A 16,433-nucleotide genomic window follows, 5' to 3' on the forward strand; every position below is an offset into this window, starting at 1 on the left:
TCCAAAAATTATCCACTTACTGTACAATTCATAATTGCGGACACTATTCCAAAAACCTTCTTAGGTAATTAGGCTTAGAATTTTAGAAAACACTGAAAGTTCCTAATAAGCCGGGATTGAACCTGAAAACTTTTCAGTCAAGTGCGACGGCGAGTAAAGAACCAACAAGACAGTTGTAAACAAATAGCATAGGTAGCTAGGTCGTAACTGCGGACTACCTAGCGGGTTTACCGGTGGTCCGGTTCAAAGAGCAGGAGTAGGAACGGGGTAATTTTAAGTCAGTAAAAGTCGTCTCGCCTCACAAATAGCGGGAGAAGTCATTAGATGATTTTCCTTATAAAAAATCCTAGGAAGGTAAGTCAATCTTTTAAAAAATATTGAAAGTCAATCACGCTGTTAATCAAGAATCATCGCCTAAGTTATCAAACTATTTAATTTTAGGTACATACACTAAATATAAGTTTTTAAACTGACATGGTCACTAACACTATAATTAGAACTTGTGACGGGATATTTACCATGTTTATTGAATTTGGTGAGTTTCCGATATTTCGGCACTGTTGCAAGCGCCATGATCACGGATTAACTGGAGTAAATGCGGGTGGGTGTTCACGAGCAGACAAATCGGTCTACCCGCTTTCTCGTTCGTTTCTTGCTGACGTCACTAACACCACTACCATTGTCACTTGTATCTCGGTTTAATTCTCGACACACAAAACTCACTGTGTCCGCTCGCGAACTTTTTCTTTCTTGGCACTTTTGCGGGTTTTACACAGTTGCCACCCGCATTTACCCCAGTTCATCCGTGATCATGGCGCTTGCAACAGTGCCCGAAATATCGGAAACTCACCAAATTCAATAAACATGGTAAATATCCCGTCACAAGTTCTAATTATAGCATACACTAAATTCCTATAGTACTTATTATTCTGTGCTGTAGGTAAGAAACCAATGAGACTGGCAAAAACTAGAAGGCAAAACTACAGCACAATGTTCCTCATTTAGTTTGTAACTTGCTTTTGTACACGAAATGTTTATCCAATCAAATGAAAATGTTCAAAGAATTTAAAAAATAGAGCACTTAATTCCAGCAGTTTTATTTTAAAAGCTATATTAAAACTTTGCCGTGCGACATTAGTGCCACGGAAAAAAATGGAACTATATTTACTGGCGCTAGTGTAGCGTGATGCAAAAACGCGACACGAATACCAAGTCGCATTCAAAGCATCGTTACCTATGTGATGAGTTAATAAGTTCTACAGTTTCACAACAGGTGGCGTTGTACTACATAAAATATCAACCATTTTGTTTGTTAGTGGTTGTGAATCTGTGCTTTGTGTATAATCTATGCCGTTTTGAGCCATGACATTTGAGTTTAGGGCTGGGTAAGTGATATTTCGATATTAAGGATCGAGTAATTATTCGAATGTTTTAATTTATGAGTAGTATCGAGAAAGTAACAAAGTAGGTACTTTGATTTAAAGATGTCTGAATTACCAATAAAACTAAATATCATTACCAAAAGAATAAGTATTCTTATTTCGATTACCTTATCATAAAAGTTTGAAGTTGACAATTGATCAAAAAATATGTTAACGTTTTAGGCAAAAGTATTTATAGTCTAATTAATTAATATGCACAGTACACATCAAAAATATTGAGTTGTCCACAAAAGTATATCGAATACAATTTTGACATTACGTTCGATAGTAATGCGGGCATCACTATATCCATTGACGTCATTCGTTCACTTTGACATTTAACTCCTGCCATTTCTCACAACAGCCACAGACTAGAGCGGATTTTACAATTCACTTCGTCGCTCGCTTGCTAGTGCGGTGGTTGTGTGCCGCAGCTGGCTCGGGCATAACCTTCAGAAGAATTGTTTACAAAATAAAGTCTAACAGTACCCTCAATAATTAAAACTTTTATAAAAGTGAATTATTTTCTATTTCGCCGTTCTTAAGATCTGGTGTTTTCAAACTTCGCTGCCGCCGATGGAGTAAGCGGTAAGTTTCTTATAAAATAGAACAGATGGTGAAACGATTGTTGATTGCACTGCACTGTTGAATATTGTTTTTTATTTACATATTTATATTTTTCTATTGGTTATTTTCGTGAGATAACTGTCGTATCTAATATATTAAGTAATGTCAAGTTAGAAAAGTGGTGCATAAGCACTTTTATTAAGGAGTACTCATCTTGATCTTATCACAAATATTTATTAAGATAAGATGATGTGATATAATTTGTGTAGATGCATGTTGAGATTGCAGGTAGTTGAAGTTCCCTTGTATGTCGGTGCTAACATCAATTTATGTCAGGCAGATGAATATTTCCAATTACTAACTTCCTAATTGTGCATCTTGTGGGCTTTTGTGTAGCAATGATACTGCAAAAGCCGAGGAATATGTTCTATGGATCTCAATTGTTGGTCTAGGAATATGATTTGAATAATAAATGGTTTTGTGTACTACCCACAAGAGTTTCAAAGTATGGTAGGAACTTTTTAGCGTTACAGATTAAATCACTCGGTGATTTGAAGGAGAGTTGTTCTAAGGATAGAAAATATTTGTTGGGCTACATTCTTAGATTCAAGTCTTTGTTTTAACTAAGTACTCCTCATTTTAAACAAATAAATAAATAAAAGGGCATATAATAAACATCTATAAAAACTTTAAATCAGATAGGTGGGAGGAATTTAGGAGTTTTTTAGCATTTTTTATACCATACTAGTGTTACAGCTTATTCGCGATTGGATATTTTTCACATGCGAAATTTCTTTTTTATTATTTGCAAATGCAATTGATGTGCTTATTGCAAATTTTGATTATTTGTGTGCATGGCTGCATTGCTGTCTAGCATAAGCAAATAAAGAAATATGAATAAATAAAAATTGTTTTATTGTTGTTAACAATTTACCTTATTTTACCCTGTGTACCTTAATAATACTTGAAAAAATGTTGGTAAAAAATTATAACCATTGTTTGTCTATTGTTAGACTAAACTAAAGTGGATCAATACAACATACAATATGTCTCCCAACTAACCCTCTTCTATGGAACCAATTATGTTAATTTTCATCCAACCATACATAATAGTTATCTTATTTCGCGACCGTTAAGGTCCTTGAGACATTTTGTTATAAAAAATAAAGTACTTACCTTTTCGGGAAAATAAATATAATGAGAGATACTGATATGAAAATTCGAATCTTAAGCCGTTACGGTTTGCGTTTGCGCCGTTTCGCAAAATACGATTTAAAGATAAACTATTCTTTGAGTTTTTTTATATACTTAATAATTTTTTTTTTTTAAATAAAATAAATAATAATCGATATACGTACTCGGCAGTTTGCGGTTTGCGCTTGCGTTTACGGCTCGCGTATGACCTTTGAAAATAAAATGATTTTTCGGAAAAATAAATAGTTATATTGTTAATACGACTCAGTTTTCAAATAAAACGGCAAATGGTAAGCCGTAACAGTTTACTCTTGCGCAGTTTAACGAAAGGAGCCTAAAAGGTGCTGATTATCAATTCATTCATTTTCGCTTACAATAGATTAACGATAAAATATTATTTGGGGAAAATTAAATAAATAATATGAATTAACTAATTAGCTAATTAAACATTTTAAAATAAAATTAATACGTTTTACTCAGTTTTTCGTAATTCAACTTAAAGATTTATCTTACTTTCGCGCATAAAATTTTTTATAGAACTTTTTTGGATATCTATATTGAAAAAAAAATGTTTGGAAACTACTACAAAATATACATCAGTTCATTGACAAATGAAACGAAAATGATTATCGTATAGTAAAAAATCGTAAATAATAACGAAAAATCAAACAAAAATATTTGTTAGAGTTTTGCGCTCACGCAGTTTACCCTGCCCTTATACAAGAACTCAATGATAACGAAATGATTACTATAAAAAAATCGGCTACTATTATAGTATTTTGGATACTTTTTGGTAAAATTTTACCATAACTAGACTCATTATAGCTATGTATGTGTTACGTCTCAAGCCAGGAATGGTTCTGGACATACCTAGGTCTACTCCAGTTCCCTCGGAGCAATTTTGGGCTTGTGCCTTTAGCATGCAGTCCAATTTTCCGTGTCGACTGATGTTTGATGTTCCCCACCTAGCTTTTGGGCGGACTGCCGCGCGGCCTGGTACTCATACGGGACCTCAACCTCAGTGGTTGCCTTGTCTACCCGTGCGTTTTACCAGTCCACTTCTGTTTGGAAATTATGGAGACTAATAGACTATTAATTAACATATTTTCGCGAATAATACGAATCAATTTTCAAATGGAACAAATACGATTGAGCCCTTATGGAGATTTTTTAAAATTAAAAAATCGGGATTTATTTTTCGGGAAAAATATAATTGACTCATTTTATAAATGAAACGCAAAGACTTGAACTTGCAATTTTTTTACACATAAGTCTTTAAGTTTTAAGAGCATCTTTTTATAAACAGAATACGATTTAACTAAAACCGAATGATTTTGAGCACTAACAGAGCATTGGAAAAATTAAATACCTACTTTTTTAGGAAAATAAACATTAAGACTCGATTTGAAAATGTTAAAAAAATTTAAGACGTTACGGTTTGCGCTTGCGCAGTTTTATGATATTCGACTTAATTATTGATTTATTAATATAATTTGGAATACAAATAATTATCCTTGCGGTAATTTTAATAGATACATCTTTTTTAAATAATAGGTATACATTTTAGAGAAAATAAACAACACTGACTTATGGGGTTTCTTAACAAAACGTAAAGGTTATGTGACAGTAAACTACACAATAGGTACGTAAACCTATTGTGTAGTTTACAACACATTGGTTGGAATAATTTGTTTTGATTCGTAAATAGATAAATGCAATGAGGACAGAATACATTTCGTTCTATAGGTGTGAGACTGTAGGGACAAACCACCGCACCTTTTGAACACGCTTTTATTAAGTGTATCCTGAATGAAACACTTCTTGTATCATTCTTTAAAAGACAGGCAATGCACTTGCGACTCCTTGGGTGTTGCAGGTGTCCATGGGCGGCGCTGATCGCTTACCATCAGGTGATACGTATGCTCGTTTGCCCCTATTCCATAAAAAAAATCTGTATTTTGGCAATTATATGTAGACTAGATTGACCATACAATACCAGACCATACACTAAGCTGGTTTGATGATAGAAGTGGAAGGTGGCTAATTATACGTGTATCAGCCACGGATGGGTCATTGGAAAAAATGTATTTTTTTATATGAAATGGGTGTAAAAATTTAAAACAATGATATAATATATTATTTTTACACCTGACGCAACATACTATCTACAATTTGCGTTTGCACTTATGGGTTAGTCTCTCTCATTATAGCTGCACAGTTAACGTGATAAGCTTGCACTACCTAAAGAGGAGGCGGGCGCATGAGAGAACGAACCTCCTCACGCCCCAATTGTCACGAGAGGCACTCGTAGGCGCGAGCAGACGCACAGCACGAGAGCGTCGGGGATCTCGAAACGATGTCCGGCCACCGTAAATGCGGGTCTGCGGATGGCGAGCAAGAATAGCTCGCCGCCTGACCAGAATCATCCGTGCGTGCGTACGTACCTAAAAAGCTATAAGCTAAGTGATTTTTAGTCAGTAAGCCTCTGACATTCCTCACGCCTCGCCCAAGGCGGGAGAAGTCATTGGATAATTTTTCCCCTCAAAAAAAAGCTAGTTTGATGATAGTAGTGGAAGGTGGCTGAGGGTAACCTAAGCTTAAGCTTGGGCTATCTACTATTTTTTTAACGAGTTTGGGCCCATTCGGTATGCCCATCAATAACTAGGACTCTTTTTTAATTATAACTGTCGTACTTGTTCAAAGTTAGCACAGTTTCAATGCCGGAGAAAATGAAGTGTTCACTTGCAATGCGGGATTGTACACATAAAGATATGACTTAGGTACACATGTTACTCGCAATCCTTATTCGATGGAGCGGTAGTAATAGTAGGTGACTTTTTGATAGAGTCGTGGGTAGTTTACGTTCCTCGCGGTATGACGTAGAGCTGAGACATTTTCCATTGCTGTAAAAAGCTTTTGATATAAGCTGTTAGCTTTTATTAATTTATAATTTAATATATTTTTTTATTATTATTATTTTTTTTAAATAAACGTTGCCCCACACTAGGATTTTCTCCTGTGTCGTGGGTGAGTTTACAAACATAAAAGTTCACATACACATGACACCCAGACCCGAAACAACAATTTGTGGATCACACAAAGAGTTGCTCCGTGCGGGAATCGAACCCGCTACACGTTGCGTGGCAGCCGGTTGCCCAGCCACCGCGCCAACCGTGCAGTCAATATTATTCCATTTAATACATTACATAATATGATGATTATTGATGATACACAGCGAAAGCGTTTTAAACAAACTTTTATCGTGGAAAATCTATAAATTTCCGTTGTATACAAAATGCAATTTCATAATGATCACGTCCATCAACGATGTCCATTTGGAAATTCGATGTCAATCAGTTGTGAACTGATTATGTTTTTTCGCGAATGAAAGAGAAGCAATCACACACTTAATTCTGAAATTCACACATTTAAACTGGTTGATCGAGTGTTGTAAGTGAATAAGTAACATCTCGATTTTGATTCCCGGATCGGGCAAAACATTTGTATTTCTTTTTGGCACGAACAGCATAGAATCTAGAATAAGGGTTCCCAACCTTTTTCTGGCCAAGGACCACTTTTATAATTCTTGTTATGTTTGGGGACCACTATTACTATTAGGTACATTTCCACGTGGTCCCACTCTGAATTTCTCATTCACTCATACAAATAGTGAATTGGATTTTAAAATCAATTCCTCCTCTCAGTTGTCTCCATTGGAATAAGTTTAATTCGAGGTTTAACCGTGGTATTTATTGAACAGAGGTGAACCTCTGTGGTCCGCGGACTTCCGGTGGGGAACCACTGTTTTAGAATTATGCCTAGAGTAGGGTAATATTCTTACCGCGTATTTATTATGTACACAAGAGTCGTAAGTCATAATATAACCTATGTAATGGGAAAAAATTACTTATATTGAAAACATGCACCTCCACACCTACGCCTATTAATTACTCCTCTACCTATTAAGACAAGTGTTCATTAATACTGTTTTTTACGATAACAACCAATCGGTTTTATATAAAAATATACATACATACAACAAATTAAATTATTCTCCTTACAATACATATACAAGTATTCAATTCAAACTACAAAATGTTTCGCGTAGGTAGATGTTACTCGGAAATATCGAAATAAATCTGAAACAGGGAACAAAAGCGGGCTTTAAAATTTTGTATGTTTCACTTGTTGTTCCGACCGCGTTGCATTGTCTACGGTCGTAAGCGGATTACATTGGACCTCAGTACGATGTGAGCCGGTGCCGAAAAATACATAAGCACTCACTCAAATTGTTCGTACATTAAGCTTAATGTTTTAATTTTCCACACTGTTGATATGCACTAAAGGTTATGAAGAGTGGGTGTATGTACATATTCGTAATACATTTTCTTGGGTGTTTTCCGTTTGTTCAATATTTATAGAGAACACTTATGGAGAACATCGGGGCAATTGGAATTGTTTACTATCATTAAAAATTAAAAATAAAAGGGGTCTTTTCTACCAAAGGCTAGCAGCGTTAGTCATCAAGTCCCATGTAATTAGGGGTGGGCTTGTTTACACACACTGCACTTAATTCCGAACTATACGCTATAATTCCAACAATTTATTATCGGACTGCAGCGGGGTTGCTTGTTTTTTTTTTGGACTAGCTGACCCGGCGTACCGCCTCAAACATGTTTTTTTCACCTTTTAAACCTTCCCTGGACTTCTACAAATAATTCAAGACCAACATTTGCCAAATCGGTCCAACCGTTATCGAGTTTTAGCGAGACTAACGAACAGCAATTGATTTTTTTTTTTTGGATTTCAGGAATAAAAAGTCGTCATTCGTAGTTGAAAGCCTTGCTTGCTACTACCGTACAATACGTTTTTATTAAAATAACATAATAAGTATAATTATAAGCTTGTGTACGTAATATTCAGGTTAAAGTAAATTGTGAATTAATTAAATAACTTTTGACGGGCTGTGGCATACCGCACCTTCTCGAGGTGAGCCTACACTTGTACAATACCGCGGCGTTTTATGGAAACAGAATCCTATATTAATATTACATAACGTCACGTCTTTCAATCCCTTAAGGGGTAAGTAGAGGCATACTTCATATATAGGCAATAGAACACCCACTTTTTACCGGACTGCTTTTGGCAGCTATCACTATTTGTGATGGGAGTAAGCCTATTGCTATACATCGGACACAAATTCCAGATATCGTACTATTACCCAAACATTTTCTAAGAAATTCAATATTTCTTTATCCAACCCGGGAATCGAAACCGCGACCTCTTATTTGGCAGCCGCACTTGTAACCACTCCACGTTGGTCGAGTGGCTATAAGTCACACAAGTGTATCTCGTTTGTCTAGTCAAGAGATCTTAGATTCGATTCAAATGATTCGCAATTGTGTTAGTTTCCTAAAATTATTTTCACTTTTCAATAAAATATAATATTCCAAAATAATCTCACTTTCATTCAATTATTTGGCGTTGTAATTACTTTCCGATTTTTTTTTATATTTTTAGAGTAATAGGTATGCTATTTGACCCAAAAACATGATGACGTCATAAGTAGCATCCTACAAAATCAATAGAAAAGTATCACTTTTGATGTTTCGATAAAAATATTGAATTTGACTAGTTGAAAACTACCGAATTATCATGAATAGCGTGGAGTTTTTGAATAATATCCGTGCCTTCCAAACTAATGACGTACATACATTCATGATTAAAGTGGTTATACGAGATTATCGCATTTGGGTGATTCTTACAAAAACAAGCACAAAAGTTAACTGCGTTCATTATTCTCAATCAAAAGTTAATAATTCTGCCGATTGGAACTCAAAATTTGGTTTCAATAAATTAAACTGACTCAAAAAAAATATGATAAGAAGCACTCAATCAATCGATAAAAGTATTGAAAATAAAAATAATCGATTATAAAGAAACTACCACGATGCTTAATAACGTGGGAGAATAATGATTTGTAAAATAAAAGTTAAAGTTTTTTGAAGAATCGCTCATTTTGTACATGCACATTCTTTTAAAATGTTTCTTTAAAAAAAAACGTTGCCCCTCATCAGGATTTTCTCTGTGTCGTGGATGCGTTTACAAACATACAAGTTCACATACACATGACATCCAAACCCGGAACAACAATCTGTGGATCACACAAAGTGTTGTTCCGTGCGGGAATCCAACCCGCTGCACGTTGCACGGCAGCCAGTTGCCCAGCCACCGCGCCAACCGTGCAGTCATTGTTACATATACATGTGAATAAAGGGCTTGATTGTATGTTACGTTATAAAATCCAATAATACATCGTGTTGTCACATTGAATATGTATTGCAAGTTTACGTACAAGATGTCAGATGTGGCGTTGCGAACGAATGTTCAATTTCCGGCTTTGAACTTTGATGTTTACACTGACTTCTTTCCTCGTTGGACAAACTAGCATTGCGTATCTTTTTCAATTTCATGACTAATATCGAAATTATATATACAATGTGATAAGGGTGAGACTTCTAACCCGTTAAGGCTGAGTACTACATCTAATTTTATCGACAAAAAAAATAATATCGGGGGTTGAACCCTAATTGAAAATATTGAGAAAAGTGATTTTTTCGGTAAAAATAATTCACAAATGATTTCTTTTCTTACCAAAACATTATCAAACATATGAAAAAAGTAATGAATTAGTTAGCCAAGGTTATTAGCTACCATTTGTCTTTTTTTTTTGTTTCTACGACGCATACAACCTTTGATATCAAAAAAAGTAAAAAAAATATTAAAATAGCCATAATTTTTAGGGGGAGGGGATTCGACCCCTTCGACCCCCGACTTTTGTTGATAAAATTAGATGTAGAACTCAGCCTTAACGGGTTAGAAGTCTCACCCCTATCACATTGTATATATGAAGAAAGGTAAAATTTCACAGTGTTAGTTACCAAATTTTATATGCGTATTCAGTAGGTCTGAGAATCTGCTACTATCTATTTTCCATGCCCCCTAAATGACAAGGGGTATCACGCTTAATTTGTTATTAATTTTTTGACGAAAAATATTTAATAACGCAAAACATCATTTGCCGGGTTAACTAGTATGTTTTTGATTCACCAAAAATTACAATGATTTGGTGAATAGCGTTCTATCCAAGTATTGATATGACGACTATTTTTGCCCAGTGATAGAAATTCGACCTATATTTAATACGTGGCCAGAAACAAAACAAACACTTGAGTACCAACACATCGTTACTGAAAGTATGGGGAAAAAGGAAGGTAAAGTGGGCAAAAACTAATGATACCAATCGAAAAAGTGCCCACAAAGACGTTTAGCATGCGACGCTTTTAAGAAATCTTTTAAAAGCACGACGGTTTCCTTTTTGTTCGTAAGAACACCGTTTTATTCTCACCTGCATTCCACGGCACGAACTTTGATCAAACGAACATTCGGGAAATCTGCATAGGTACACAGAAATTTAGATTCATCAAGGTGCATTAAAGAAAACCAATAAAATGTAACGACGTGTGCTTATTAATTAGTGTCTGGAAAGTAATCGAAAAAAAACTGCTATAGATTTTCAGTAATAACATTAAACTTTTTTTTGAGGAACACCTTTGGATTATGTTACAAAAATATTACTTTGCTACCCCTACAAATTCGTCGGCAAATACGATAAGTCTCGACTATTTTTATATGTATAAGTGTATACTACCGAACTAATCCGTTGTGAAAACTCATCTGAATGATTCATCAGTCAATTTTACGTTGTCATTTGTTTAACTATGAAAATTATAAGTTGTCTTTGGAAATCAAAAACTGTGCGGTACATACCTAGATTTAGAGTTATTATGGGTGCATATTTCGTTCCCACATGTTACTCAGTTCGATAGTTAGCCAACGGGTCTGTACTGTTTCCATTAAATTGTGCTGGAAAATATTAATTGAGATGTCATTCAATTCGAAATTGAATCTCGAAAATACGTGTTATAAAAACCGCGCTTGAAAAAATTTAAGTTTTAAGTAAAAACCTTGACACAATAAATAGTATTTGGTTCGATGCAAAATATTTCAAAAAGTGAGATTACTGATACCTGCTTTCAAAAGATTAATCTTCTTATGCGTCGTTTTCCTCACCGCTGAAGCTTGTGGCTGTCCTGGAAAAGATTCATGAAGACGGGAAAAATATCTTTAAAAGAAAGTCATACTAATGAAACTGGACACTGAATATTAAAGATTTTCTTAAAAGAGTGAAAATTATCTGAAAATAACTTTTCTAGCTGGTGCGAGACGTGCCACCTTCAACATTTTTACTTAAAAATTAAGTATTTAAAAGTTTAAAATAATTTCACAATAATTTCACATTTCACACTGCGAAATAATTGCCAATGATCGGAATTTCTGAAAATAAGGACTATGAAGCAATAAACATACTATTGATTCGTGATAAGCACCTACCTTTATTAGACCCTTTTTTAAATGATATAGTAAAAATCGACATTGGTAACGCGCCGGTTAAGAATGTTGCTAAAAAGTCAAAGGTCACGAATTCCAGTTTTTTCGCAAATACCTTACGTTGAATTCTTCGGGAGTCAATAGAGATTTTAGCTAAAATTGTTAGTTAATCATCCGATTATCTTTAAAAAAATGTCTAAGGTATTTTTATAAAATATTAGTTAACTTATTTTAGATTTTTACCTCGATTACTTTTACCTGTATAGAAATTATACCTACTATAAACGAATATTGCATCAAAATCCAAAGAATTTTCCGCAATATTGGTACTTTAAAACGGAAAGTGACTAGTGAACCGCATGTAAATTGTAAAGCGACTGCAAACTGCGCTCGCTTTGTACCTATTACGTCTAGCATCCCTAGCAAATTAGCGATCAAAAAGAAGAATTTACTGAATGGCTTTCCCAACAGAGTTTAGAGGTCAGAATTTATTTTATTAAATATAGTAAAGGACTATCAAGTACATTTTTTTTTCGTCATTTGTTGATTTGATAGAACAGTATTGATGATTGAACAGTTATTTCTACTTATATAGACACTTAAATTTTCCTGTGCCTGATTTAGAAGCGCTGTGGCGTAGCTTAAATTAAAACAATAAATTAATATGAATATACAACGTGTAACAAAATACCCATATACATCAAGAAGCCCTGATGAACACAGGTTGAATAGAATCTCTACACAAAGTTTCAGCTTAAAATACGTTTAAAAAAAAATGTACCAAAATACTTGATATCGCATGGTTCTTGATTTCTAATTATACAAACATGTCACAACACTACAGGGATCACTCACGAATACTACGGAATATTTCTTCTGTCAATCTAATCGCCTAGTACCTGTCTACCCAATTTTGCTTCCCGCGGCGGCGCGATTTGCAAAATTAATAACTTGGTACCATGAAAACATGCGTTTAAAAAATCCTTCCCGTATCGTTTGTTATGTTATCTAGAAACCGTGCAATTGATATGTATATCCCCTTTTTGTTTCACGTTGTATAATATACATTATTAAGGCTTACTCCCAGTACAGTGATTTTCTTCTCCCAGAAAACACAAAACCTACTCTGGTATTGTGTTTGCAAGGTGATTTTCCAACACACGGGCCGTTTTAAGATCAATCGCGGAAGAAACCACAAGTGCGGTTGCGGACTTAGATAAAGAGGTTTTGTCTAGAAAATCTCGACAAGATGTGAATGGATAGAATTTTCGTTTGATCGCGTATTTATATTGGAATGTATTTACATTGTACAACTAAACAAACCTGCACGTGTAACCCTGTAAAAACGCCTAAGCCTAACCTACATATTCCACTAAGGAGTGCCCTTAGTACTGTTGCTTATTTTCATGAATAGGTTCTACCTACAGATATACTAAAAAGTTCCACACAAGTTATGTAACTAGCAGTGTTAAAAGTTTCCAAATCAGATTTTGCTTGATATTTTTTTTTGGATTTGATATAAGTACTTTTTTTCGATTCCGAAGTCCTCATTAGTAAGACGCGATCCCGTGTTGACATAGCAATGTTACAAAACCAACAGAAATTACTTACCTTCGCCAACTTTTTGGGCAACAACACGGCAATGTTTATAAAAATCGGCTAAGTGCTTATACACGGTGTAACAAAAAGGGGGTATACATATCAAGTGCACGGTTTCTAGACAACATAACAAACGATACGGGAATGGTTTTTTAAACTTATGTTTTCATGGAAAGAAGTTACCATACCATAAACCGAACATTAGATACAGGTACTAGGCGATCATATTTACAGAAAAAATGTTTCGTAATTAGCGTGTGACCCCTGTACCTAGTAGTGTTGTGATACGTTTGTATGATTTAAACTCAAGAACCATGTATTTGGTACCAATTTTTTTTAAACGTATTTTAAGCTGAAATTTTGTATAGAGATTCTATTCAACCTGTATTCCTCAGTGCTTCTTGATGTATATGGGTATTTTGTTACACGCTGTATATGCGACAATAGCAAAGCAAACACAAATCCATAACCGTCGTTCTAATATCCATCAGGATAGTATTCCAGGGTCGACAGGTACAGTATTGATGTGGTAGGCGGAGGCAGATTGCCTATCCAATGCATTCGCGATCAAACTTGTCAGTATCGTTTGCCTCTTGGTGATAGGGATAAATCGGCTCAATGCTGAACGCGATCTATCTGCCTACCTATATATCAGCTTGTAAACTGTCCCCTAGTGGGCGAAGGCCTCTTCTCATATAACGTTGTACGTTAACCAGTCATAACAGATATTCATCCTTGTATATATTCCCAAGGAGCTGAAAATGTTGCATGATCTTAAAGATAGATACTATTATACTGAAATTGAAGAATTCCCTATTGATTTCTTGATTCCGGAACAGGTCCCATGTGTGCGAAAATTGTGCATCGTCAACGTTCGCAAGTTACGTGCTTTCGTCTGTTGGGGAATATAACTTTGATTTTAACTTAACATCTTTTTAATATCTTTTTAGGTATTTTAAGTTGTAAAAATTTTATCATTATCATTTTTTGATTTATATACCTATGGGTATATTAAAAACAAATAAGTAGTTAATAAAAGTAGATATTAAATTATTTTTTCATAATAATTTATTAATATGAAAAACAAAATCAAAATTTTGCAAAGTAAATAAACTCTTAATACTTATTCTACCCTTACATGACATAGCCTAGCATAAATAAAGACGAACAGAGGATTACCAATAGAATCGATTTTTCACAATGCAAGTTTCAAGGCAATACAGTTAAGGAAACTTTTGTTGATAATTGCACAGTTTATAACTTTTACTTGACAACTTATAATTGATTATTAAACTAAACGTTTCGTTTAACTTTAACCTGGCATTGTTTTTACATATATTGTGATATAGGTATATGATATAGGGAATATGCACCATTTCGGTTTAATGATAATGCTACCGGTAAAATTAATTAACGCACATTTTCAGCTACGCGGGAACTATGCTTGTGTTTCCCTATCTAACTTGACGAGGTTACGCTGTGTATTTCATCTCTGAATATGACAAGCAGTGTCAAAAGCCGACTAGCAGATCCCTGCTAATTGAACCCAGCGTGTGTTTGATATCTAAGCTTTGCTGTCAAACATTGTAGTGCTCTACGCCATTACGTAATTCAGAATTTCCGAGATTCATTCTACATCAAACTTTGCGTCCATAATACAAATTTCATCTATTCCAAATGCACTAGGGAATGTATGGGAATACATGGTTACCAAAACCAGTTTATCTTGCTCTCGCTTCGTACGACCTTTCCGTGCATTTGACGCTCAGTTTATACTGGTTTTGTGTAGCTTGATCTGATGCCGTGTGTACGTCAAAGTAGGTTATACAAATGAGGTTTCAGCATAGGTAAGATCATCGTGGATGCATTTGGTTCCGCTTGCATGAATTTTGAGTTGTTTATTTAGGACATAGGTTGTACCTATATTTCATGGCGTAAGTCGTTGGTTATCGAATATTAGTATCGATTCGTTAATGAGTTCCCTTAGTGGTTACGTACGTTTTTAACATGGTTTTACTTTTAAAGCAGTCGTAGATAAAAAAAAAACGCGCGGTTTCGCTGACCTTTTAAAATACGGAGAAAATAAGTTTTTCCTTGTAGTTGCTTAGTAGCTTGGATGACAGTCTCATACTGAATTAAACTAATGTTAGACTAATTAGTATACTGCAAGTTACGCGCATAAATAAAATAAATTAAATTATTGTTTCGTGGAATTACACGAAGCATTTTACTGTAAAAATATATTAATATCAGTCTCAAAGAGTTTCTCATGTTAACTAGAACTCGCCGCGGATTTTTTATTCAAACAAAGGGGTAATTCTAGGTAAATAGAGTTGAGTGAAAATCCTCGTAAGTGCCTCTTAGATGAATTGTAATTTCTCTTTATATACTTATGATAGGTATTTGCAAACTTGAAGCGATTATTAAAAGTTAGATAAATAAAGATATTTTAAAAAAGGTTTTATCCATTTCATATCTTTACATTTTACAAAAATTGTGTGATTACTTCTAAGAATTGTGAAAATTAATTGAAATTAAAGTGTTTTTTCAGTAAGTTCAATAAAAAGGTGATGTTTTGTTTCTATTCTGCTTTGCTGGCTTAGGTCGATTCCTCATCTAGGACCTCATTTATGTCTTATGTCGTATGTAACAGGATTACGTTATATTACTAGCTCATTACATCAGGAGACAAAAGTATCTAAAAATCTTATTCTACCATTTTAAATTACCAAGGTATCCGAAATTATGCGAAAAGCCACAGCGAAAAACAAATCTATCTCTATCTATGTGCTAATCTCAAATATCTATAACCTGTGTGCCTCTTTTCATCCAATTATCCAGACAAAATCCATCAATCCAAACTTTTGCTATAATAGCAGTAAGATTCGTTGGGATTATTAAGTTATATTTGTCGTACCTACAACTATATAACGAACGGTACCAATTTTGCGAAAGATATTTTTCTCTATTTTGTATTTATAATACAATAAATGATTAACTAACGTAGTAAGGTTTTTACAGCAAATTAATCCTATAAATAACTCTTAAGTTAGGGTTATTTTCGTTAGGTAGCTTATTATCGTTATCTTAACTACCAAAATTATTTACTGGAAATTCCTCCCACGCAAATACCATAAATTTTTTGTTCTCCCTTATTTTATGTTATTCTATTCATAGTTTATGTATATAGGTATTTCTTTA

General features: G+C 34.3%; 1 protein-coding gene across 6 annotated transcripts in view; it reads left to right on the forward strand.

The window, feature by feature from the left end:
• Positions 1 to 1,764: 1,764 nt before the first annotated feature.
• LOC118278004 (RING finger and SPRY domain-containing protein 1) overlaps positions 1,765 to 16,433 on the forward strand; it is a 43,212-nt gene continuing 28,543 nt past the window's right edge. For all 6 annotated transcript variants that reach the window (XR_007707139.1, XR_007707138.1, XM_035597161.2 and 3 more), the window contains exon 1: positions 1,765 to 2,009. The gene's annotated coding sequence lies outside the window, so the exon portion shown is untranslated. The remainder of the gene's footprint in view (positions 2,010 to 16,433) is intronic.

Source organism: Spodoptera frugiperda, chromosome 25 (assembly GCF_023101765.2).
Source record: "Spodoptera frugiperda isolate SF20-4 chromosome 25, AGI-APGP_CSIRO_Sfru_2.0, whole genome shotgun sequence".
Lineage (NCBI taxonomy): Eukaryota > Metazoa > Arthropoda > Insecta > Lepidoptera > Noctuidae > Spodoptera > Spodoptera frugiperda.